The sequence below is a fragment of the Urocitellus parryii genome, chromosome 3, assembly GCF_045843805.1.
Source record: "Urocitellus parryii isolate mUroPar1 chromosome 3, mUroPar1.hap1, whole genome shotgun sequence".
In the NCBI taxonomy this organism is placed as follows: domain Eukaryota; kingdom Metazoa; phylum Chordata; class Mammalia; order Rodentia; family Sciuridae; genus Urocitellus; species Urocitellus parryii.
This window is the reverse complement of record NC_135533.1, coordinates 203,308,604-203,334,770: the sequence shown is the minus strand read 5'-3', so window position 1 is coordinate 203,334,770 and position 26,167 is coordinate 203,308,604. Positions and strand designations below refer to the sequence as shown.

Here is a 26,167-nt window from a genome sequence, read left to right as displayed (position 1 = left end):
GGTGTCAGTCCCCACAGGACTCCCTGCCAACCACCCATCATTGTGACTCTCTGAATGTATTCTTTACTTTTCTTCCAGGAATGTCAGCCCACTTGTAACAATAACAATCATCCTTTCAACATGGTCACACTACTTCTTCCTTTACAAAGCAATTTCACATCCATTATCTCATTTAATCACTTCCTCCTCTACATTCCTACAGCATTTTCTTTGTATATCTTTAGTATAACATTCTGTCTTCTGTAACAGGCCCATTTCCCTTTATTGGATTCATCTTACCTCACAAGACCCATCATATAATTCAAGTATCTCTGTACCTTGCACACTTCTATGAACAAAGTAGGGGTGATAAAAATTCACCATACTGCATCCTCACAGTGTTGGGGTCTGCCTCAGTGCTGCTTCCTTCATTACTTTGATTCAATGCACATTTGAATCATTTGGTTGCCTAAAGAGGGCAAAGGTGAGGGACTCTGTGGCTCAGTAGTAGAGTGCTTGCCTAGCATGTGTGAGGCACTGGGTTCAATTCTCAGCACTGCATATAAATAAAGAAAATAATAAAGGTCCATTGACAACTAAAAAATATTTTAAAAAATAGGGCAAAGATGAGCCCTTTGGGGGGAAGTAAGGTAAGAATTGTGAAACTGGAGGAAGATGGGTGAAGGCTTCTGACCCTTCATAGACCACAGTATATGCTACAGCACAAATGCTATTTGCAGTTTGGGGGGACAGATTAATTTTACATGGAGGTGGGTGGGAAGCAGGAATGCTTGCAAGGGCCCTTCCCAGCAGAAGGAAACTGAAGGGACCAACATGGGTCAGATTCAGGAAGGGCCACATATTTGTCTCTTGGGAAAGAGTTGGAGGACTGCACAAGGAGAAAAAAGAAGAAACCAAAAAAAAAAAAAAAAAAAAAAAGCCTGACTAGTGACTCAGGCCTGTAATCCCAATTACTGGGAAAGCTCAGACAGGAGGATCACAAGTTCAAGGCTAGCCTGGGCAACTTTGAGACCAGGGGAAGAGTGCTTGCCTAGCATGCCTGAGGTCCTGGGTATCATCCCCCTTAAAAAAACAACCCTCTCAAATCAAAACAAAACAGAACAAAACTGGGGGAAGGGCTATTTGGGCAGCTTTTCCAAAAAGGAGGAATAACTCCCCATAATATTCTAGGGGAGAGGAATCAGATGGTGGCAGTTCTCAGGAAAAAGAGCTCCCTTCCCACAACACTCAAAAAAAGTGCAAGGAGTACAACTCCCTGGCATTTCTTTAATAAAGACTGGAGGGGGCACCAATTTCCTACAGTCCTTTTCTGGGGAAAGGTGCTTGAAGCTTAAAATGTTTCCTCTGGGGGGTGGGTGCGAACACTTTATCTTCAGAGATGATGGCTGGAGTGGGCCCGCAGCATCACCCACTTTTCTTCAGCGGTGGGACATAGCAGTGGCCTCCAACAGTGCTTAAAGAGGCAGAGGTGGCTCCCCAGACGTCGTCGGGAAAGGCAATGGGCCTCAAATTCCTTTAATTAAGAGGGCGGGAATCCTGAGCCCCCAGGTTTCAGAAACGAGAGTCGGGAGTCCTAAATCTACAAAGTCATCCTCAGCCTGGAAACTCTCTACAGAAAAGCGAGCAGAGCAGGAATCCCCAAAACTCTTTTAGAAAAGGGCCAGGGGAGAGATTTCTGATGATTCTCCTCGGAACGGGGGCCAGGGAAAAGAATCCCGCGATTCTCCTCAGAACGAGGCCAAAGGCAAGAATCTCCAACATTCTCCTCAGAACAAGGTCGAAGCCGCAACTCCAGAGAGAAAAGAGCGCAGGAGCAAAGAAGCCCCGCAGGGACAAGGCCCAGCCACGACTCGCCCAGAGACTCCTCAGAGGCGCCTCCCGCGGCCCCGCCCGCTGCCCGGCGCAACAGCCCCACACCCGCCCGGCCCTGGCCGCCTCCGGTGCATTGTGGGTGGGGCGCCCCTGCTGAGCACTGCGGGGAACCCCCTGCCCAGCCAGTTGCCGGCCGCCCGGCGGCCCAGGCAAACCACCCTCCGGGGTCCAAGCGAGCCGGCCACGAATTGACGCGTCCCCCAGGCCCCACCCCTCATGGCATTCCCGCCCCGAAGTTGAAGTCCTGCCTTCGAAGGACCCTGAGTGGCCCGGTAGCCCGCTCCACTCTCCCATTGGCAGTTTTTCTGTCAGTCATTATGTCCCACCCACTAGGGCCCGCCCCAGCCACCGGCGCGATCTCGAGGGCCAGCCGGCCCACGCGCTCATTGGTCGCAGCGTGCTGTCCGTCGTGAGACTGGCCACACCCTCCGTGGGGTGCGGATCCTAAGAGCTCCGGCCAGACCTCATTGGCCTGCGGCGCCGCCACTCGGCTAGACGCGCCTCAACCCGGAAGTGTGAGAGGCGAAATCTGCCTAGCAACCGGGGAAGCCGGGCTGTGAAGCGGGCAATTTCAGTGTGAGACCGAGCGGCGAGACCGAGCGGCGGCTCCGAGCGCGGCGCGGCAGCTCCTCCCGCCCGGGGTCAGCGCCCAGGCGCGCGCACGCGCACCCCGCTGCCCAAACGCGCCCCGCGCCGCCCGCGCAGTCGGTCGGTCGGTCGTCGGTCGTCCTGTCGTTGCCGTCGCCGCCGTAGGCGCCACCTGAGGGAGCCGCAGCCGTGGGACGTGACTGGACCCGACCCGACCGCGCTGCTCGTGGCCGTCCCGGGTTCCAGCCGCCCTCGACAGGGACGTCGAGCAACTTCGGTGAGTGCGGGGCTGGCGCCGCTGGTGGGGGTCCGTGGCTTCCGGTGCCCGGGGTTCCTCTGGGGCTTCCGCTTCTCCCCGGCACCACGTTCGCCGAGTGGACCCGGTTCTCTGAGGGTCCCTCGCCTTTCTGAGGTGTGTCCCATTCTCTTGGGGACTCCTGCGTCTCTAGGGGACCTCTACCTTTCTTTAGGACCCATGCCTCTGAGGGAAACAGCATCTTTTCTAAAGTCCCGTCCACTTTTCTGAGGGTCCACCTTCCCTCAGGACCCCGGTCTGTTTGAGGACCCCCTTCTCCATGCCTCTGAGGGGAGCCCCATCTGACGGACACTCCACCTTTTTGAGGGACTGCTTGGTTCTCTGAAGGGCCTCCACCCCCTTTTCTGAGGGTCTCTGGCCTCTCTCAGACCCTCTCCCCGCTTCTTTAAGGAGACCCTTGCTATTATGGGAAGACATTGTCTGAGGGGCCTCAGAAAGTAAAGGGGTCCCTAGGTATCTCCTGCTTCCGTGATGGGGGCCTCCGTCTCTAAGGAGACGTTCCTTCTCTCTGAGGGGACCCTCCTTCTTTGGGGATGCCCACCTCTCTAAGGACATCACCCTGCCTCTATAGGGAACCCCCACATTCTCTGAGGAGGGCCCTGCTTCTCTGAGCTATTGTTCCACTTTTTTGATGAGTCCCCTTCGCCCCCTACCTTTCGGAGATACTTTCCCTGCTTTTCTGGCCCCACTTCTTTGAGCAACTTTCTCCTCCCAAGTTTCCTCAGTTAATCTGGACTGTTCCTGCTTTCTGCAGAGTCCTTTCTGGAGGTGTTCCCCAGAAAGGAGTTATCACCAATTTGATGAAACCCTTATGTTTTTTGATGAGTTCCTTCACTTCCTGGTGTGTGTAGGGTACTATGAGATGTCCATACTTCTGACTGGATCCTTATTTCTCTGAGGTATACCCCCAACTTTCAAAGTATTTCTCTTTCTTTTGAGCTGTCTACTAATCTGTGCATGCTGCAATTTTCTGAGGGATTCTAAAGATTCTTCCCCTCATATGAGATGTCCCACTCCTATGGGTCCTGCCCATCTCTGAAATATGCCTCCACTTTTCCAAGATACTCTATTCTTTTTTTTTTTTTTTAAATTCACTTTTTAGTTGTAGGTGGACACAGTATCTTTATTTTATTTTTATGTGGTACTGAGGATGGAACCCAGTGCCTCATATGCGCTAGGTGGGCGCTCTACCACTGAGCCACAACCCCAGCCCCTCCAAGATACTTTATCTTGCGGGGAGACACTGTGGATCATTTCATTTCTCTGAGAGGTTCCCTTGCATTTGAAGGGTTCCATTCTCACTTGCCTAAAGGTATCCCCCCTTTCTTGAGCCTTATTTCCTGATTCTCTAAGGAGAAACTCTCCCTTCATTTATCCTTGGAGTCCCCAACTTCAAGGTTCCCCTGTTTCTATTTGTGGCACCATTTCTTTATTGTGGAGGGAGAGACCAGAAATGTTCCTCCACCTCCTTTCCATTCTTTCTTCTAGGCAGGGGGTTTTCTCTGGACTTTTATCTCACCTTTCATTGGCCTGAAGGATTTTGTGACTGGAGGGGAAGTTGGAAGACTTAGAGGCAAAAAACAAAAAACACCCCCTTGTTTTCTCTTGTCCTTCTTAAGACCTGCAAGACTTGGGAGTTGGGGATTGTTGCTAGATGACCACCTTGGTTACTTCATTTTCCAGCCCTGGGGCTACCACAGGCCAGTGTAAGGCCAGTCTGGAGGCCAAAGGGACAGAGTGGAGACATTGTCTCTCCATTATCACATTGTCAAGCTGTGGAACCGACCTACTTCCTGTCCTGTCCCTCAGTACTCCCTTTGCATAGTGTAACTCACCTTCCCCCGCCCTCCTGCCCCCTACAAAAAAAGGAGAAGAAAATTCTCCTTTGGGTCTTTCTGCTGCATTTTCTCTCCCTGAGCCTTCTGATTTACCCCTTGATCAATAAAAGATCTGTTGTGCCCCTGGTTTGAAAGGCAGGGCAAGAGGCAGAAAATGGGTCACATTAGATCCAGAAAGAGTGAAAGAGAGGCAGGGGACAGAATTTGACTACATTGCCATAAGTTTTAGGTAACTTTAGCCTGGCCCAAAGGAAGTTTTTACGTGGCTATTGCAAATGTCTATGTATTTTTTTAATGGCCCACCCTGGATTCCAGGTTCACTCCAGTAGCTAATTTTATCTGCTTTGCCAAATGCAGAGTTCTCAGGAGCCCAAGTAGATGAATGCTGGCATTGAGAGATTGTCCAAAGGACAGGAATGAACTCAGTTTGAAACCTGAGTAACTTGTAACTACTTCGTGTCCACATACAAGTCTCAAACTAAAAACATGGGGAGAGCTTGACTGAAGTGGAGTTCTGAAATATAGGCTGAACTCCAGTTTGGTTTAGCATGTCAACAGGTTCTTCCTTCTGACTTTGCTAGAACTGCAGTTCACTTTACAGTTTAACTTAAGGCGGTCTCTCTCCTGTTCTTTTCCATCTGGGTCTTACTTAATTTGAGTCCTTTGTGAAGACTCCTACCGAGGCTATAATTTGAGTTCTAAATCTGTCGGTGGACCATGTGGACACAAGTTTCAACTCGAGCTATTTTCTTCTGTGGAGAGGCAGTTGGAGAGTTTCCTGGGCCCTTTGCTCCTGGGATAGTCAAGTCCAGGCAGGATGCTGCTACAGACCTTTTACTCTTCTACTGCCTCTTCCTGGTCAGCTGTAGGCACTGCCCTGAGGTGAAGAGGAAAGATGGTGGGGACCTTGGGGCTTAGACTGTCCTGAGATGAGTGCAGATATGTGAAATGAAAACCATAGGAGGGGCTGGGTTTGTGGCTCAGTGGTAGAGTGTTTGTCTAGCATGTTTGAGGCACTGGGTTTGATTCTCAGCAGCGCATATAAATATTTATAAATAAAACAAACGTCCATTGAAAACTGAAAACAAAAACAAAACAAACAGGACTGTGGGATAGAGTGATAAAAAGGGAACCTGGTGTCTTTGAAGTCAGAAGGACTGCCTTAGTCTGTTTTTTTTTTTGTTACTGTAATGAAATACCTCAGGTAGGTTACATTGTAAAGAAAAGAGGTTTTTTTTTTTTTTTTTTTTTTTTTTTTTTTTTTTTTTTAGAGAGAGTGAGAGAGGGGAGAGAGAGAGAGAGAATTTTTAATATTTATTTTTTAGTTCTCGGTGGACACAACATCTTTGTTGGTATGTGGTGCTGAGGATCGAACCCGGGCCGCACACATGCCAGGCGAGCGCGCTACCGCTTGAGCCACATCCCCAGCCCAAGAAAAGAGGTTTATTTTGGCTCATTTTGGAGGTGCAAAGGCTCATATCTTGTGATAGTTTTCTTCTAGTAGAGTCCCAAGATGTGTCAAGAAACTGGGATCATTCCATGCATATGTGTTTGTGGCTTTTCTCTCTCTCTCTCTCTCTCTCTCTCTCTCTCTCTCTTTAAAGTCCCCAGGAGTTAATCATGGGGACTCCACTCTAACTCTAATCACTTTTCAAAGGTCCTACTTCTAAACGTAATAGTTGGATTAAATTCCCATCCTCTTAGTACATCACAATGGGGCTTAAATTTTAACATATGTCAAGCCTTGGGGGAATGGTCAAACCATATCCAAATCATAGCAAGGTAGTCCTTCTTTCTTGAGACTTCCCTCCTCATTATCTGAGGGAGAAAGTCTTCCCTCATTTATCCTTGGAGTCCCCAACTTTAAGGTTCTCCTGTTTCTGTTTGTAGCACCCACTTCTCTCTCCCTATTGTGAAGGGAAAGATTAGGTTCTGGTTGTGCCCTTCCTGGTTGTGTGGCTTTGGACAAATTATGGCACAAAATTGACACGTTTGTAAATATTTGAGGGAAAATATGCTATGAGTTGTGTGAGGGCACCTATTGCAGTGAGATGCTTCTTAGATGAATGAGTGAATCTGAAATAATGAACTGGAAGCACCTAGCACAGCTCCCCATATATGATTGACATGCAATAAGCATTGGTTATGTTGCACATGATATTATGGTCCTGGTCTGGACTCTGCCAAAGCTAAATGTCCCTGAAGAGAAAAAAGCTTGATTAATCTATTGGAAAACCCATTGCCCCATGAGTCTCTTTGTAAAAGTTTTTCTGTGTTCATCTCACCAGATGTGAGATAAATTTGCTATGTGGGCTATTTGTATTTGCCTTGTCTTTGGCATCTCCCTCTGTCAAATGGGTGTAATTTGAGAGTTAAGGGCAAGTAGGGAGATGTATTACTCTATTAGACCATAGGCAAAATAGAAGATTATAAGAACTGAAGAATTGTGGGAAGAAAAAAACAGGTGAACATAAACTTAAAGAATCTTATCCATATTTTGAGACTGCTTGATTGAGAGATATGCAGGAGTTACCTGGTGAGTGATCTGTTCTTACACTTTAGAACTTTGAAAGATGAACTGTTCTTTCATGGTAACAGATCAGATTTGGGAATAAAAGACTGGGAAGGCGGTGTACAAAGGCATTTGACGCCACACAATAATAGTACTTGGAGAGGGCCAGTGTATGGCTTAGTGCCCTCAAGAAGATCAGAATTCATTCCCTCACTCCTAGAACTAGGGTCTATTAGAGCTGTAGTGATAATAACAGCTATTTTGGGTTTGGGGGGTGAAGGCAATACTGGGGTTGGAGGGGAATTGCAGTGGATTGGGAACAAGGTGATCAGGACACTATCTATCTATCTATCTATCTATCTATGTATCTATGTATCTATCTATCTATCTATCTATCTATTTTTAAGAGGGCTTTTGCTTAGCAATTAGTGAAAGCCCTAGAATCATGACAGGTGAATTGGGCCTAGCCTTCTTCACTTCTTAGTATGGGGACAGATGGAACTCTGACTCTGCCCCTGATGGATAAAACCTAGGGGGAAATAATGGGTGAAAATCTGAACTAGGCCCCTAGTGGGCTGTTCCCAAGTTTGAAAAAAAAAATGGTTTTGTTCCTGGAATTATTAACCCCCTCCCAACATACAAAATGACTTTGTTATTGAAGCAAAGGAAAATTTACTAAACTTAAATATGTGTGAATTCTTTTTTTTTTTTTCCTTTTTGAACTGGGGATCAAACCCCAGGGCCTTAACTTCAATTCTTTTAAGGATACATATTCCACTGTATGAGAAAGAACCAAAGTTTATTATTTTAAAAATTTAAAAAATAAGGTAACAACTTTAAAGTGATCTCTGTCCTCTTTGAAATAATGCTGTCTCTTGTATACCACAGACTTCACTCTTGTGGATGGTGGCGCCACCACTGTGTCTCTATCTAACAGGAAGTTAAAAAATTTTTTTTTCTTTTTAATTGAAGGATCCTTACAGCAATAAAAGACCTTGGATAGTTAGAAATAATATTGATCTAGGTACATTTATTTGATGTAATGTATTATGGTTATCCATTGGTGGGCAGCTTTAAAAGGCATGTGGGTCCAAACACTGGTCAGCTTCTAACTCTGGCTGATAAACTGTTGATTTATATAACTGAAATAGCTAGGAAGTCAGGGTTTCCTTCCTGTTGGAGACAGCACTGGGGGCATTCAATCCCTATGGGATCTTGATGATAAGAAATAAGCTGACCTCTTTTGGAAATCGGGATAAAACTACTGTATGGAATGGTTTCACCCAAATGAATGGATGGTGTTATTTTTAATTTCTAGTATTAAGTTTTGCTTTATCATCTCTGACGCCTTTGTTTATAATGGTATGGTTGTTTGAATAGAGTTTTTTCTTCTAAACTGGCTTATAAGGGACTTATGAGCACTCAAATAAGAGTTTTACTTATGACAGAAAAGCTGTCATATTTGAGCTGTCATATTTGAGTTCTTATTTGAGTGCTCATATGTCCCTTATAAATATAAATATAAATAAATATATTTATTTATTTATTTTATAATAAATAATAAATATTCATTTTTTATTAAATAAATAAATAAATTTGTAATTAACTTATTTATTTAGTGCTGATGATTGAACCCAGGGCCTTATACGTGTTAGGTAGATGCTCTACCACTGAGTTACATCCCCAGCCCAGCCCCTTTTTCTTTCTTCCTGTTAGGGTCAAACCCAGGGCCTTGAAAATGAGTTTTTAAAAATGTAACTTAAATTGGATTAAACATTTGAAAGTGTTAAATCTTCTGGTTGATGTGACTTCCTATGTCAGTAAAAATTCAGCAACAAATGTATGTCTGAGATGCATGTGCAGGTGCTGGGGTCTAGTAGTGAGCAGAATTGTTGCAGTGGGCCCTCCGGGACCTTGCATCCCAGTTGAAGACAAGAAAATAAATGAATGAACTAATATTGTGGGGTCTCTTTGGGAATCTCCCTAAATACTGCAGCTGGTGTCATTGAGAGCCTGGGGTGGAGTTTCTTGGAGCTTTAGAAGCAAAACCTCCTTACCTCTTTTAATTTCCTCTCTAAACTTATTTTCTCCCTCTAAAAGGAGGCAGAAATTATGGCATTTTTCCCAGTTGATTGTTGGCTGTTGGCAGTAGTTGATCCATGATGACTGTGGCTGTAAACTTGGAGAATTGAGAGTCTGGGATGGTCACCATGGGGAATATTTTCAGCTTTTCTTTTTTTTTTTAGAGAGAGAATTTTAATATTTATTTATTTATTTATTTTTAGTTTTCAGCGGACACAACATCATTGTTTGTATGTGGTGCTGAGGATTGAACCTGGGCCGCACACATGCCAGGCGAGCGCGCTACCGCTTGAGCCACATCCCCAGTCCCAGCTTTGCTTTTCTTGATGTTGGTAGTGGTGTGTGTTTTTGGAGTCCTGTGGCATTTCTTCATGGCAATGCATGAATAGCTCTAAAACCCCTTTTTGCTTTGCTTGAAATTGTGTGTGTATGTGTGTATCAGGGACTGAACCTAGAGGTACTTAATCACTGAGCCACATCCTCAGCCCATTTTTATTTTTCATTTTGAGACGGGGTCTCACTAAGTTGCTGAGGTTGTCCTCAAACTTGTGATCATTCTGCCTCAGTCTCTGAGTCACCGGGATTACAGGTATGTGCCACTGCACCTGGCTGAAATATTTTTTGTTTTGAGACAGGGTCTGGGTCTCATAGTGTTGTCCAGGCTGGTCTTGAACTCCTGGGCTCAAGTGATCCTCTTACCTCAGCCTCCTCAGTAGCTGGGCCACCACATTTGGCTGGCTTGAAATCTTTTTTTTTTTTTTTTTTTGGGCACTGGGGATTAAACCCAGTTTGCTGAGTTATATCCCCAGCCCTTTTTGAGTATCACTAAGTTGCTTGAGGCCTTGCTAAATTGCTGAGGCTGACCTTAAATTTACCATCTTCCTGCTTCAGCCTCCTGAGCTGCTGGGATTATAGGCAAGAGCCATCATGCCTGGCTGCTTGAAATCATAAAAAAAGAAAAAAAAAAAAATTCAGAGAGGGAGGTGCTTGGCTGTTGTTGATCACATAGGAAAAGTGAGATTTCCAATAGATGATTGCTTTGTCATGTATTGGTAGATTCTTTGTGCATGGGGTTTATTTTGTCCTAATGTTCCCTCTTCCACTGGGACTGGGAAGATGCCATGTATTTATATATTATTTTGCAATTTGGGGGATTGAACCTAGGGGTGATCTACCATTGAGCTACACGCCCAGTCCTTGGGACAGGATCTTCCTAAGTTGCAGAGACTGGCCTTGAATTTTTGATCCACCCTCCTGCCTCAGTAACTGTGCTTCCTGAGTAACTGTGATCATAGGCATCCACCACTGTGCAGTGCCTGGCTGAGAAGGTGCTATTTTGACTTTCCCATATTAGGGCGAGGTTAGAAATCTTAGATTTGATGTGTTGTCCCACCCCCACCCACCAGACTTGGAATTAAACTCAGGGTCTCAACATGTTAGGCAAGTGCTCTGCCACTGAATTATACCTTCAGCCCTTTCTTAAGATTTGATATTAATCCACATAGGCCAATTATTTAACAGGTGATTTTCTTAGGTAGATGGATCTGTGAGGGGTGGAGTCAGAGAGTAGGGCTAGATTCTCATTTAGGGCACAGAGGGGAAAGGGAGGAGAGTGTTATAATGAGAGTTCTGGTAGTCTGTTCTGCCTGCCTCCACTCTCAAGTAATGACTCTGGAGTTGGAGAGACAGGCTTAGGCCGGAAGTGGATGTGGACAAATAATGCAACTGTGCATGTGACCAGGCTCCCACCTCTGGGCTCCTGCTGCCCTTGGGAAGTAGATGCTTGCTCCGTCTTCACTTCCTGTTCTTTCTCTCTCTTGGCTTAGTACTTGGACCCCAGTTTGAACATAGAAAATATGTTCAAGTACTCCTTTTTTTTCTTGTAAGTGGCTTACCTTTAGAGCTGGAAGCCACCTGTGGATTTTCACTTGGCAGTTCTTGGGGCTCGGCTAATATACACACAGTACAGAAGCCTATTTGGCAAGATGGCCAAGGGGATAGTTTCCTGTCACATTTTCATAATGTTGCTCTCAGGAGCTTATCTTCTCCCAGGGCTGTCCTGGAGGTGTATATAGAACTTAGAGAAACAGAGAGCAGATAGGTGTTTCAGCAAGAGTGTACTCTTTTTTTTTTTTTTTTTTTAATGTAAATACCTGAGGAATTCTACTCGTAAGTATTTATTTATTTATTTATTTATTAAAGATTTTTTTAGTGTTGATGGACCTTTACTTTTTAATATTTGTATATGTTGTTGAGAATCGAACCCAGTGCCTCATGCATGCTAGGCAAACGCTTTACCACTGAGCCACAACCCCAGCCCCAAGAGTGTACTCTTGAAGAATGGTTTGTAGTTATTTATGTCTGTTTGTGTGCAAAGGTACTGTGGAAGTCACTATGTGCAGTAGAAACTTTAGAGCCAGGAAACTTTGGGTTTGAGTCAGGATTCCATAACTTCCTGGTCTGTGACCTCAGGAAAATGGCCTAAGTACAAGTGGCCTAATCTTTTTGATCCTTAGGTTCTTGATCTGTGGTATGGGCATGGTAAACAAACAAGTGGCCAGATTATTGTAGGTGTCTGGTAAAAGTATTGTTACAGAATTATATCAAGGCTGACTGTCCCTCTTGAGGTTGGCATTCAGGTTTGGACAGGTATCTACAGCAGTTAATACTGCTTAAGAGCAAGCTCATCCATGTTGGGACTCAGGCTGGACATGTCTGAGAGCTGTTGTTGTGGAGGTTCCTGGGTTGACTTATTTTTCCCAGTGAGATCCCTCTGTTCATTGCAGCAGTATCACCTTAAGATACTTGCTATATGGACTTGCAATGCCTTCTGAAGCATGACAGGGTAAATGAGGGAAAAACTGAATAGCTAAACTCCATATCTACTAGCAAAAGCATACCTTCTAAATATATGGAAATACTAATTTAACTTGTTAGGGGTTAGGCATTTGGCTGGAGATAGGAGCTCATAGGCTACCAAGAAAAGACAGGTACAAGAACCAATAAGTGCAGCAGAATGCTACAGTTGAATGGAGGAAGGAGGAGGGATAGGGAGAAACTACTTGTTAGGTGGCTAGGCATTCTGGTGCAAGGAATTGTGTGGGTGGCAAGAATCTGTAAGTAAAAACAGCCAGGTAAGTTCTCTCAATTTTATGAGGTATCCTCATCTTAAAATCAGAGTTAGGGGCTGGGGATGTGGCTCAAGCGGTAGCGCACTCGCCTGGCATGCGCGGGGCGCTGGGTTCGATCCTCAGCACCACATAAAAATAAAATAAAGATGTTGTGTCCACCGAAAACTGAAAAATAAAATTAAAAAAAAAAAAATCAGAGTTAGAACAGAGCACTTCAGCAAGAAAAGCTGAAGTTACTCAAAGGTAGAAAGTCTTATAAAATGTGCCATAATGGGGCTGGGGTAGAGCACTTGCCTAGCATGTGTGAGCCATTGGGTCTGATTCTCAGCACTGCCTATAAGTAAGTGAATAAAATAAAGGTTTATCAGCATCCAAAAAATATTTTAAAAAATGTGCCATAATTGAATCCAAGCTGGGCACCATGGTGCACACCTATAATCTCAGCAATTAGGAAATCTGAGGCAGGGGCTTGCAAGTTTGTGGCCAGCCTCAGCAATTTAGAGAGACCTTTTCTCAAAATAAAAAATAAACAGGCCAGATGTGGTAGCCTATAATCCCAGTGGCTTGGGAGGCTGAGACAGGAGGATCACAAATTCAAAGCCAGCCTCAGCAATGGCGAGGCATTAAGTGATTCAGTGAGACCCTGTCTCTAAATAAAGTATTTTTTAGCTGGGCACATTTTTCATTTCAGTGGCTGTAATCCTAGTGACTCAGGAGGCCGAGGCAGGAGGATTGCAAGTTCGAGGCCAGCCCCAGCGATTTATCGAGGCAGGCCCTAAGTAAATTATGAGACCCTGTCTCAAAATTAAAAAAAAAAAAAAAATCCCCCTATACTGGGATTAAACTCTGGTGTGCTTAATCACTGAGCCACTACAGCCCCTCCTTTTTAAAAAAATTGCTTAGGGCTGCTTCACCAAGTTGTTGAGGCTGGCTTCAAACTTGCAAACCTTCTGCCTCAGACTCCCCAATCTCTGGATTTTCAGATGTGTGCCACTGGGTTGACCTTCAGCTGGTCTAAAATCTCTCTTTTTTTTTTTTTTAAATATTTATTTTTTTTAGTTTTCGGTGGACACAACATCTTTGTTGGTATGTGGTGCTGAGGATCGAACCCGGGCCGCACGCATGCCAGGCGAGCGCACTACCGCTTGAGCCACATCCCCAGCCCTAAACTCTTTTTTTTTTTTTTTTTTTTTTTAAAGAGAGAGTGAGAGAGGGGAGAGAGAGAGAGAGAGAGAGAGAGAGAGAGAGAGAGAGAGAGAGAGAGAGAAAGAGAATTTTTAATATTTATTTTTTAGTTCTCGGCAGACACAACATCTTTGTTGGTATGTGGTGCTGAGGATCGAACCCGGGCCGCACGCATGCCAGGCGAGCGTGCTACCGCTTGAGCCACATCCCCAGCCCCCTAAACTCTTAAGTGTAAGGAATTGTGGTTACAGACACCATTCACAACAAAACAAATGCATGTTGACGAAGTGGACTAAGTTTACAAAGCTGTGTGTCGGGGAGCTTCAGGGAGATTCCCCCCCCCCCCCCATGCTGAGGAATTGAACCCAGGGTATATATGACATTCTCAGCCCCACAGGGGACAACAGTACTGTTAAGCTGTCTGTCTCCCATTAACTCTTCATTTAGTGTGGGAATGTTGCGATTGAAAAATGACATTTCGGGCTGGGGATGTGGCTCAAGCTGTATAGCGCTCACCTGGCATGCATGCGGCCTGGGTTCGATCCTCAGCACCACATACAATCACTGTAAGAGTACCTTTAACTATTTTCTGGTCCTTGAAGAAGTATCAAAACTATCAAAGTACTAAGTAAATCAAATTCATGTGGAAATTAATCTTTCCTTTTCCTTTCCCAGTCAGTTGCCTTGTACTCTCACTGAGTGAGAATGGATTTGCAGTGAAATAAGTAAAACGTTCCTCCCTTAGTTATTGTGGTTATTTCATCCTTAAATTCAGTGAAAACAGCCAGGTGTGGTGGCACAGACCTACAATCCCAACTTCTTGGGAGACTGAGGCAGGGGGATCACAAGTTTCAGGCCAGCCTGGGTAACATTGTGAGCCCCTGACTCAAAATAAAACATAAAACGACTGGGTCCGGGCTGGGGATATGGCTCAAGCGGTAGTGCGCTCGCCTGGCATGCGTGCGGCCTGGGTTTGATTCTCAGCACCACACACAAACAAAGATGTTGTGTCCGCCGAAATCTAAAAAATAAATATTAAAAAATTCTCTCTCTCTCTCTCTCTCTCTCTCTCTCTCTCTCTCTCTCTCTCTCCTTAAAAAGAAATTAAAAAAAAAAAAAAAAAAGACTGGGTCCTAACTCTGGTAGAGCACTTCTGGGTTCAATCCTCAGCATTGGTAGGGAAGTCAGCAAAAACAGTTTAAACTTTAGAATAGTAAAAAAAGTAAAGTAGGGAGAGCAGTCAGTGTTTTTTCACAAGGATAATAATAAATAAATAATTGTGTATGTGTATGTTAGTGTTACCAGGGATCAAACTCAGGGCTTTGTGTATATTAGGCAAGTGCTCTGCCACTGAGCTTACCCCCACCTTTTGGGTGTATATGTGTGTGTGTGTGTGTATGTGTATGCACATATGTACATTTACAGTCATTCTGTTCTTTTGTTCACCATCTCATCAGCTTTTGGAGAGTGTGCCTTCAGGTGCCTCAGCCCATAAAAGTCTTGGGATGAGTTTTTGTCATCTAGTGTTTATCATATTAAGGCATCTTGTATTCTGTTCACCAGAAATTTCAAAGAAGGGCTGGGGTTGTGGCTTAGTGGTAGAGTGCTTGCCTCGTACATGTGAGGCACTGGGTTTAATCCTCAACACCACATAAAAATGAAGAAATAAAATAAAGGTATTGTGTCCATCAACAACAACAACAACAACAAAATTAAAAACAAAAGAAGGGGCTGGGGTTGTGGCTCAGCGGTAGAGCACTTGCCTAGCACATGTGAGGCCCTGGGTTCGATCCTAAGCACCACATAAAAATAAATAAATAAAGGTATAAAAATTTTTCAAAGAAATTTTCCTTTCTCCTTCCTTTCGTTAATTCCTTCTTTCTTTCTTTCTTTTCCTTTCATTTTGTTTTTTAATTAGAGGATGAATCCAGGAATGCTTAACCAGTGAGCAACATCCCCAGCCCTTTTCTTTAAAAAATTGAGAGAGGGACTCACTTAAGTTGCTTAGGATCTCACTAAGTTTCTGAGGCTATCTTTAAACTTGCTTCAGCCTCCTGAGTGCTGGGATTACAGGTATGCACCACTGCCCAGCTCGAAGAAATTTTCTTATAAAAAAGTATAATACCTTAAACATTCATTCACTAGGTGATGCTACTCCTTTTCAGGCCATTTGACACTGCATCCAGGCTTTGGCCAATTTCTGCTATAAAAGGAGACATAAACATGGAATTAGGCTCCAGTTTTTTTCTTCAGTTTCTCAACTGTGTAGGAAAGGGCTGAGATGGTGTTTAGAAGTTTATATAATAGTATATTTGGAAGATAGACAATTTTACAGTGGTTAGGGTGTAAGGAGGCCTGACTACTGTTAGCAAGGATTTTTTTTTTTTTTTTTAGAGAGAGAGGAGAGAGGAGAGAGAGAGAGAGAGAATTTTTAATATTTATTTTTTAGTTCTCGGCGGACACAACATCTTTGGTATGTGGTGCTGAGGATCGAACCCGGGCCGCACGCATGCCAGGCGAGCGCACTACCGCTTGAGTCACATCCCCAGCCCCTGTTAGCAAGGATTTGGTCTATGAAAGATATGAAGCTTAAAATGAGTTTGAAAGAAGAATTTAAATAACAAGTGTTTGTGTGTGAGTATGTGTGATTCAACTTGTAAGGTCCTCAGGTATGCTAGGCAAGTGCTGGGGTCACAGCCCAGCCCACAAGTGTTTTTAAAGTATTTATTTATTTATTTATTTATTTATTTATTTATTTATTTATTTATATGAGGTGCTGAGAATTGAACTCACCTCAGACATTCTAGACAAGGACTCTACCACTGAGCTACAACCTCAGCTGTACAACTTACTCCCCCCTCAAATACCTTTATTTATTTATCTATCTGTCTATTTATTTATTTATTTTTTATGTGGTTCTGAAGATGGAACCCAGTGTCTCATGCATGCTAGGCAAGTGCTTTACTACGGAGCCACAAATGCAGCCTGGACAACTTACTCTTAAGACCAGGGGAAAGCTGAGAAAAACAGGATTCTAGCCCAAGTCATCTCTTAGTTTCTTCAGGTTTACAATGTGCAGGTGATTGCATCATATTTCATAATCACTAGCTGAACTCTTTGCTATTTAGTCTATACTAGGCATCCAGGCAGCAAGGATTTTAGTCCAAGCAGCTAAGCCTAATCAAGGACCCACAAACAGGCCTGGATTCACTGCCATTTGTCACTTTATCCATCTATACACCTGGTTTTCTTATCACATAAATAAACCCTGTAGCCATTTCACCTTTGCCCACTATCCCCCATTACCTGACTTCCTCACCTGGAGAAGCTGCCACTGACCTTTGGAGCAGCCCACTTGTCACCAGTGCATAACTCAGACCACAGGGATGTGTCATTAATATGTTACAACTGATACCTCCCTCTTTAATACAGGGTAGTTTGTCACTTTGTTGACTCACAGAGGGCTTGCCAGCTCAGGCTCTGGAATCCTTACATTCATCTCAAGTCTCAGGTCTCTATCCTGACCACCCTCTACTCCGTTTTAGTTAATTAAGTTGGCATTAATCAAGACTCATGTAAGGAGCCATGAAGTAATATTTTGCTTGTATTGCTTTAATATACACCATCTGATTAATCATCACAGCATGAAGCAGTTCTTAAAATATACAACCACTGTATTAGAGTGAAAATTCTAAATATTTGCTCTTATCTATCCTTGCACATGGCATCTGGGATGTATCTGAATTCCTATACCAAGTTACCTGTTTGAGAATAAGAATGTTTTTGTTTGGTGTTTGAATTTGAACATTTGAATTTCTTTGTAGCAAAGCAAGTTGCTGACAAGAAAAAAAAAAAAAAACAACACCAACAACTGGGTTAGAGAAACCTTTAGAAGTAATCAATTTATATTTTGTATCATTTTTAGGTTGAGGAATGCTTCTCTTTTGGTCCAGGGGAGGTTGTACCAGATGTTTTTTTTATTTTATTTTATTTTTAATATCTTTATTTTACATTTATATGGGGCTGAGGATCGTACCCTGTGCCTCATACATGCTAGGTGAGCTTTCTATAACTAAACCACAACCCCAGCCCCGTACCAGATGTTGTATTAAGTATTTGGAAGATTTTGGGAAGGAATCAATGAAAAAAGTTGCCAGGTGTGTGAAACTAGATACAATTAAAAGGGGGCTTTTGGGAACTTCCTGTTTAGGAGGGGTCATATTAGCAGAAAAACAATTTTGTAAAACTTAGGTTCTAAGTGAAACGTTTTTCTAGATAAGGGTAGACACCCAATCGTGGGAATTACTTTCTTGTTCAAATGAACTACAATACGAAATATTAGAATATGTTGCACGTGGTAAAATTATATTTGGGGAAAATTATAATTGTATATATGTATGGCGTGTTATAAAAAATTTAATCACTACTCTTCAGGAGTCTAGGCATCTCATCACAAATTTTTTTATTTTTATTTTTATTTTTCACAAATTGTTTAAATTGGAAAAAGAACACGGAAAGAGTCTGTTCTGGTGATTCTTTGCCTTGAAAGAGCCTTGTGATACTAGGTTTCTACGAACTTTATACTTTCCCTACTGAAATTGTATTTTCTCTTTATATAGTTTAACATCTCCAAAGCCCAATTCTTTTTCAGGTTAGACTGTGTTTCCCCTGTGTCGCTGGAGAGGGAAGGATGCAGATTTGTCTTCTTTGGGGGAGGGAGGGTGTTCATCTTCTCTTAGAGGCACTGGGGTCGGGAGAGCTGATTGGGAGGCAATTCGAAGAGAGCAGTCATCCCCAAGTGTCTTCAGGTGGGTGGATTCTTTCTTAGTAGAATTCCGTTCACCGTGCTGAAAAAGTTATCATTCACCTGATCCACACCCCCCATCCGCAAGAAACCGTGGTCGAAGTTCCCCAGAGGGGAATTTCCGTGTGACGACCCCACGAGGGCAGTATTCTAACCCCCGTTTCAGAGGTTGCAGAGTTGTTAGAGGTTGCCCAGCTCAGCTGGAGCGAGGTCAGAAGTGAGCGCGTCGTGAGTCAGCCTTGGGCGCGGCCCTCCCGGCTACTCCATGGGGCGACAACCCCTCCGCCTGTGGAGGGCGCTGGGACTCAACCAGTACCGAACCCGCCCGAGCCCGCGTGGGAAATCAAACAGTCTACCAAGCGCTGCATGGGAGCGCGATGGAGAGGGGCGGCGCTTCCGGGGCGGGACCAGCCTGCCTCGCTCCGCCCTCCTAGCCGCCAAGGCCCGCCTTCTACGCCGTAGAGTCCCGCCCATCGGCCCCTCCCCGCCCATCCAGGCCCCTCCCATCGCCCGCCGGGCCCCGCCTAGCCGGGCGCGGGCGGGCGGCGTCGCCTTTAAGAGCTCCCCGGTGTTTTGGGGGCCGCGGGCCGGGCGCGCTGACCTGGTGCGCATGTCCCGGGCGGTGACGCCGGCGCCGGGCTCCATGTGTGCGGCCGAGGGGCGCATTATCTGGCCGGCGGCGCGGGCGGGCGGGCGGACCGGCGGAGCGAGCGCCGCGGGCCCGGGCGGCCCCACTGGCGTAGCGAACACGCACGGCCGGGCGCCCCCGGCCCCTCCGCCGCCCGGCCCCGCGGGCGACCCTGGACCCGAAGCCCCGCGAACCCGCGCTTTGCCCTAGGGCCCGGCGGATCCTCGGCCCGGTAAGTTCCGGACCAAACTTGGCTGGGGGCGGGGGCCAGAGATGGGGTGCGGGTACGCGTTGGGGACTGGAGCGGCGTAGGCGGCGCGGACCAGTCAGGGTCCTAGGGTCTTGGGGTCAGTGGGGGACCCCCAGGTGAGCGTGGAAAAGTGAGAGCAAGCGAGTTCTACTCCTTGTATTCCGGGAGCGTCTTTCTTGTGTTGCCCCAGAAAGTTCCCGGCTCCGACGCCGCCCGGGCACGTGGGGGCCTGGCGGGGCGGGGGTCCCGGAAAGTCGCAGCGTCTCCCGGCTTCCTCCTGCGCTTCCTCTGGGGCCAGGGAGGGGCCGGGCCGCGAGGCGCCGCTTCGGAGCAGTCGGGACGAGTGGGGGGGCGGCGGGCGGGTGGCACGTGGGCGCGCGGGGCGGGGGTCCAGCGCAGGGGGCGGGGGTCCCAGGCGGGCCGGCTGCGGCGCTGAACCCCGCGGCGGTGGCGGCGGCGACGGATCCCGTGTCAGAATAAGAGTCCCCGCGCGCCCACGCCTGCAGGGCCGGCCCTCCCCCCGCCCTTCCCTTGCTCGCGCCCTTCCTGCTTGACCCCCGGGAGCCGCGGGACCCTTCCCCCTCCCTGGGCTTCATCTTCTTTCAAGGCCCTACACTTTAAATTTGCCTCACCATCTAGGAGATGGCTCTATTGATTTCTTTCTTTCCCACCTGGAATGGGTTGGCATCAGTGACTAGACAGCAGCAGCTGGCCTTTTAAAGGGATTATTGCCAAGAATCGGAATTGATCACTTTAACAAGGAAAGGCTTATAGGCAGGGCCGCAGCTACAGTCGGACACTTGGGTTGTGCACACACAGACTAAGAAAGGAATGGGGATCCCTCCCTTAGTAACTGAATGACAACCCTTGAATGCATGTTTCTGCCCTGCCTTGGGAATTTTGCAGAGTGCTTAATTTTGAATAACTTGACCCAGAATCTTTAGGTCTGTAGTTCATCCTTATCTTAAGAGCTTTGGATTCTTTGGAACAAAGTCCGGGTGAGTCACCTGAGCTTTGAATTTTTCTTTTCCATACCCATTTACTTCTTTCATTTTTCTTGGAGTACACAGCGCTCCTTACATCTCTGGTTCTGTGTGCCCATTCACACAGTGACACCTCCTGGTTACAGTAGCACAGAGAAACCAAGGGACAGACAGTCCTCTGTGCTGTTGTCTCAGCCTTGGACTTATCCTGTTCTATTGATGTACTTTTTCTTTGGTAGTAGTTACAAGTTTTCTTTTAAGCTAGATTACATGAAGAATGCTTGCTGGCAGCAGTTTGTTAATACATGCTAGTATCAGTAGCTTGTTGGACCTGACTGCAAGCTTTGGAGGAGGGCTCATTCTCTGATTGGCCCCAGATTTGAGTGCCTACTGTCTGCTAAGTCTACCACAGACATATTTGGTGCCTATAATGATCCTGTGTTTGGTGGTATAATCTCCACTTTATAGGTGAGAAAATTAGGACTCTTAAGAGGCCCAAGGTTGGTGAGTAGGGGGGCAAAGCAGGGTTTGAACTTTGGCTTGGAGCTCTAGAGCCCATGAATGTTGCTGTGTTCAAGCCCACTGCATGCCATTTCCCAGGAGCTCCTGAAATTAGATGAGGCAGTTTTCTTATCTAGGCTCCTGTGCATCTCTGCATGGAAGTGGGAGATGATCTGGTGGTGTGGGGACACCATTGTAGTCCTGCTTTGTCCTTGGAAAACAGAAGTGTCTGTTCTGCTGCCTTTAAGGAGTGGAGCCATGGAGTTACTTCTTTGCATTTCACTTCCTAGGTTTTGGAGTTAGAGAAAGTTGGTTATTCTCTAGAGGAAGCAGTTTAGAGTGTGGAAATTTTGAGAATAATTTTCTAGACTCTTCTCCCTTCACTTACTAACTCCCTGCTTCATCTTTTATTCCTTATTTGTTCTCTAAAGTTCTTTTAAAAAAATTTTTTTTTCGTCATGGTTGAACACATACCTTTATTTCATTTTATGTGCTGCTGAGGGTCAAACCCAGCACCCCATCTTTGCTAGGTGAGCTCTATATCGCTGAGCCACAACCTCAGCCCCTAAAGTTCTGAAGCTGATATTTACAAGGATTGCTTTTCATCTTGGAAGTAGATAAGAAAATGGGAAGATTTGTGTATTATTGATATGCGTACATTATTTCCACTTAGATTACATCATTTTTTTCTAGTGTCAGGTCATCTCTAATAATGCAGTATCATTTGTCAGATTCTGCAATCTTATATTTTGAAAATGAGGGGGAAAATGCTACACGGGAAGGAAAAAAATCTTGGAAGGACTTGTACAAAAAGTGGATTAGGATTAGCAGGAGTTCTCCCTGACTTAAAATTTTTGGGGGGTATTTCTATTTTTTTTTTGTGTATGTGTGTTTAATAAATATTTTTGAGTAACGAAACACATTTTAAAGACTTAAATTCTTAACTTTTTGGTAGCTTCTGACTTGTTTTGCATCACTTATTTTATGAATTTTTGGCATTCCAATAAGTGATTTGTGGATTTATTCAATGCATATTGGCATACATACTGTGCCTCTGGCACTGTGCAAAGAATCCCTGCTTGGTGGAGTTCACAGTGAGACTAGTGGGTGAAGAATCTTATAAACATGGGGAAACTAACAGGGGCCAAAGAGAGGAGGACACTGTGACTTTCTCATAGGAGTGTCACAGGATGAGGGGAGGTTAAGTAGGTAAAGAGAAAGAGAGAAGAGTTTCTGGCAGGAGAGTGCTTGACCTGAAGGAAGATTGTTGAGTTGGAGCAGAGAGAGACTTAAGAGAATAGATGGGCAGGCTGGAGGCCAGGTGGGCAGACTGCTGGGTCTCCCTAGGATGAGATAGTGTCTAGGATTTCCCCTGAGAGTAGTGGGACCTCATGGAAGGGGATAGGACAAGGAAGGGGCAGGTGGGGTTAAGCTTAAATCCAGGACTTCTTTGGATCTTTGCAGAGGATTGAAGGATGCCTCTAAAGGATATATATAGGTGAGGAAACCGTGAAAACCATTTTGAAGCGTTGATTTTTTTTTTAATTACTTGTTCTCTTGGGAAAAAAATTAAGATCAACTTAACAGAGTCTTGGATATGGATATGTCAATTCCCAACAGGCAAAATGTAGTGGTCCTTACCAGTGAATTCAGTTAATAATAGTAATAATAATAATAATAATAATGTTGTTAAGTGAATTCAGTTAATCAGCATACATTAACATCTGAAAGCATGGGCACCTCATTATGCTTGCCTGGAGAAGTCAGTACCTGCTTGGACTCCTGGTATTCCTGTGCCATCAAGTGGAATAGGCAGGGCTATTTTTTCTACACCTTTCTCTCTCCTGATAATTGAGTTAATTTATGCACATTGTAGAAAACTGGGAAGATTGTGTACTAGGCTAGTAGGTGAATTCTTCAGGAGAAAGCTGTTCTGGAGTAATTGAGCATCATGGGAGATTTCCTCCTACCCATCTTGTCTTGGGGTTGGGAAGTGCTACAGAACCAGAAGAACAAGTTGTCAGTGTCATAGTTTGAGGCTTACAGAACTATGTTGCCTATTAAGTGTGGTCATTAGAATGGATGCTCATGAGTTATCCGAATTGTTTCAGAAGGTAACTGAGTCTGGCCTCAGATTGCCATTCTTTTCAGGTAATGAAACTTATTTTATGTGCTAACTGTGCAAAACTACCTCTCTGAATTGAATTAGAAAGGCAATGTGTTAAGATTGGCATAAAAAGTAAGGGGTCTTGAATTAATTACAATGAGAAAGTTGGGAGACTGGTGTTCTCAAAAACCAAAATCCTGACTGAGGATAGATCCTACCTGCTTGTAGATTCCCACAAACAGAGATCTAGGACTTTTTAGTAGAGAGAATGTCTTTGGCCCATCCCCCACCCTGTGCTTTCCAGGCTGTATTTGTGACCTCTTTTTGACTGATGAAAATGTAGGTTAGTCTTTTAGAAGACAAAGGAACTTATTCGAATAGAGTACCTGCATGTAGCCTCAGGAATTGACTGGGAATTCTCAGAAACCTTCCAGGGTTTGGGTAAAGGGCTTCAGTCTCAAGGTCCCCAGATTGGCACAGCCAGGACTACTTGTAGTTTCTCCATGTACTATACTCATGTTCTCTCTCTTCACCTTCCTAAAGGTATCCTGTGTTTCATGGGTGACTTGTTTCCTGTTCTGATTCCTGGTTCTCTTAGGTTCTTTAATATAAAAGGGCTGAAGATACGATATGTATGTGTGAAGAATAGAGAACCACATCTGAGACAGGATAGTTAGGATGTGCTGGCTAGAGATGGGAAGAGCCCAAGTGGGGGCTACCAGTAGGTTAAGGTAGGAGTTACAGGCCAGAGGTTTGAGGTTGTAAGACCTTGAGGCTACTTATCTTCAAAGAGAGACAGGTGGAGCTGTGAGCTGGGGGAGGGGAGGGGAGGGGAGGGTCTGGCTTTGTGGGATTACAGAGAAAGTCTACTTGTTTGAGGGATTTGTTGGAGAATCCTTTCGTCCTTCTTGCAGTTCTCTCTGGACCTGGTATTGCCTGGCTTGCCTTACTGGTCAGACCTTTCTGTTTGAATTTGAAACTTAGCCCAAATCAGGTGGTGCCTTTGAGTACACTTAAAGAATACTGCTACATTATAGTGTGGCAGCTCCTCCTGTGCCAGGGAGCAGCCTCCAGTCCAGTGCTGCCTACTGTTTGCCAGGTGAGGCTGTGGTCCTATTAGTGAACAGCAGGTTCCTGCAGGAGTCTTGCTTGACTCTGGTTTAGCCTCCCCCTGCCTGGGTGTGAACTTCTCAGACTACTTTCTAGCAACTCACCTCTGCCCTTTGATTTCTATTTCTGAGGGTGGATGGTGTTTACTGTCTACTTTTGGAGGCTGTGTAGGGAGTGAGGTAGCAAATGCAAATGGTCTAACTCTGTGCCTAATGTGTTTCAAAGGTGGGAGTTAATGGTGTCTGCTATTATGGCCAGAATGGATGAGCCATAGCCCAAAAAGCATTAACAACTACTGCACTTCTTGTGCGTGAAGTATCTCCATATTCATAGAACTGTCTGCTGTGTGTCCTTTGGAGCCTTACCTCAACTTTGTGCCATAGCCTGTACCTACCTTCCAGATGGAAGATGGCAAAGTCCCCTTCAAGGAAACACTTGCAAGTGTCATTTTACCATTATTCTGCAGTTGAGACTTGGCTTCACCTTTTCTGATTTAAACTGTATATGTTTTCCTCTAGTCTCAGGGTTCCCCTAGTGACATCAAATGGCTTGGTTGGTTGTGTCCCACCAAGGAAAGGAGGTAGCCTCTTTCCTGGCTCTGTGCCTACCAAACCCAGCATCCTGACTTTCAGGGACAGTCTTTCTGTCTGTTAAATGGGAAGTTGTTTGCCAGGAAGATCTGTCATGGGATCCTGCCTTTAGGAGCCAAGAGGGGCCCCTGCCCCTCTGATTTTGTCACTGCAGAGACTCTGGCCAGGGTTTGAAGTAGGTTGTTGGTTGTGCATTTGTGACAACTGGGAAAGTCAAGGCCCATCTCGTCCTTCTGGACTTCCCTTTTAGACTTAACAGCTCCCTAGCCAGCTTGGGAGTCCGACAGATCTGACTTTGCCACTGAATGCTTTCATATCTCTCTTCAACTTTAGTTGGCTTACCTGGCTCACTAGGCCTCAGCTTTTGCATGAGTTGATAGAACAGTATCTTTGCCTTCATAGGATAGCTATGAGGACAAGTGGAAAATGTTTGCAAGTTGTTGGAGTGTCCAAACCTTTGCTTCTCGATTCATCGTGAAGCCAAAGTTCCTTCTCCCCACAAATGACAACTACACAGCTATCCCCTAGTCTTCCATCTCAGTTATCATGCATGCACAGTGAAACATTGAAGAGCTAGGTTTTCTTTTCTTTATTTCCTTTTTTTTTTGGTACAGGGGATTAAACCCAGGTGCACTCATATCGGTTAACTGCATTTCCCAGCTCTTTTTTTTTTTTTTTTTAATTTTGATTTTGAGACAGGGCCTTGCTAAGTTGCCCAGCTTGGCTTCAAATTTGTGATCATCCTGTCTCAGCTTCTTGAGTAACTGAAATTATAGGCACAGAACAAATGTGCCTGGCTAGATTTTCTTTATAACAACATCCCACTGCAAGCTAGCAATTTGGGGGTCTTTGGAGCTCACTGTAAGGGATTCTCACCTAAAATATCATCAGATTGTCTGGAAGGAAAGAAAAAAACCTTGTGACCCTAAACTTGTGCATCTACTCTCATTTCCTCCAGTCACAACTGTTTTGTGCAATTAGCCTTTGAGTCAGGGGCTGTTAAATTATATTGAACACATTCTTAACCTTAGAGGTGGTTGATCACCATGACCTTGGAGGTGAGCAGATTTCAGGCCAGTGTTTTCTGTCACTTGAGTTTCTAGTTGTAGAGTTTTATAGTAGCGACAACAGACTTAATTTTTTCTTTTTTGTACCAGGGGGTGAACTGGTACACTTAACCATGAAGCCACATCTCTACCCTTATCTGTCTGTCTATCTGTCTATTTATTTTTAGTTGTAGTTAGACACAATATCTTGCTGAGGATGAAACCCAGGACCTCACATGTGCTACCTGAGTGCTCCCGCTGAGCCACTATCCCAGCCCCCCCCCCCCAATTTATTTTTTATTTTGGGACAGGGTCTTGCTAATATGCTTAGGGTCTCGCTAAGTTGAAGAGGCTGGCTTTGAACTTGCCATCCTCCTGCCTCAACCTCCCCAGCCACTGGGATTACAGGTGTGCGCCACCATGCCTAGCTAGACTTTTAGTTTTCTTATGTGTTTTGTACAGGCTCACCCTGCCGGCAAGTTCTGGAAACTTTGGTGTAGCCACTCTCCATTTGTATCTGTAGAGGAAATAACATTTTTCAGTGGTGAAGCCTGATGATTTGAGAAAAAAGAGCAGCAGACTGAATTCTTGTTTTGAAAGCATTGATTGAATCACTTGGCCTGT

General features: G+C 45.1%; 1 protein-coding gene across 10 annotated transcripts in view; it reads left to right on the top strand.

Moving 5' to 3' along the window:
* The first annotated feature begins 2,572 nt into the window (after positions 1-2,572).
* Positions 2,573-26,167, top strand: part of Gatad2a (GATA zinc finger domain containing 2A) — a 112,991-nt gene continuing 89,396 nt past the window's right edge. For 7 of the 10 annotated variants that reach the window (XM_077796314.1, XM_077796310.1, XM_077796313.1 and 4 more), the window contains exon 1: positions 19,059-19,188. The gene's annotated coding sequence lies outside the window, so the exon portion shown is untranslated. Of the gene's footprint in view, positions 2,738-19,058; positions 19,189-26,167 lie in introns of those variants that run through there. The other 3 variants (XM_077796315.1, XM_026389942.2, XM_077796309.1) reach the window with 1 other exon arrangement.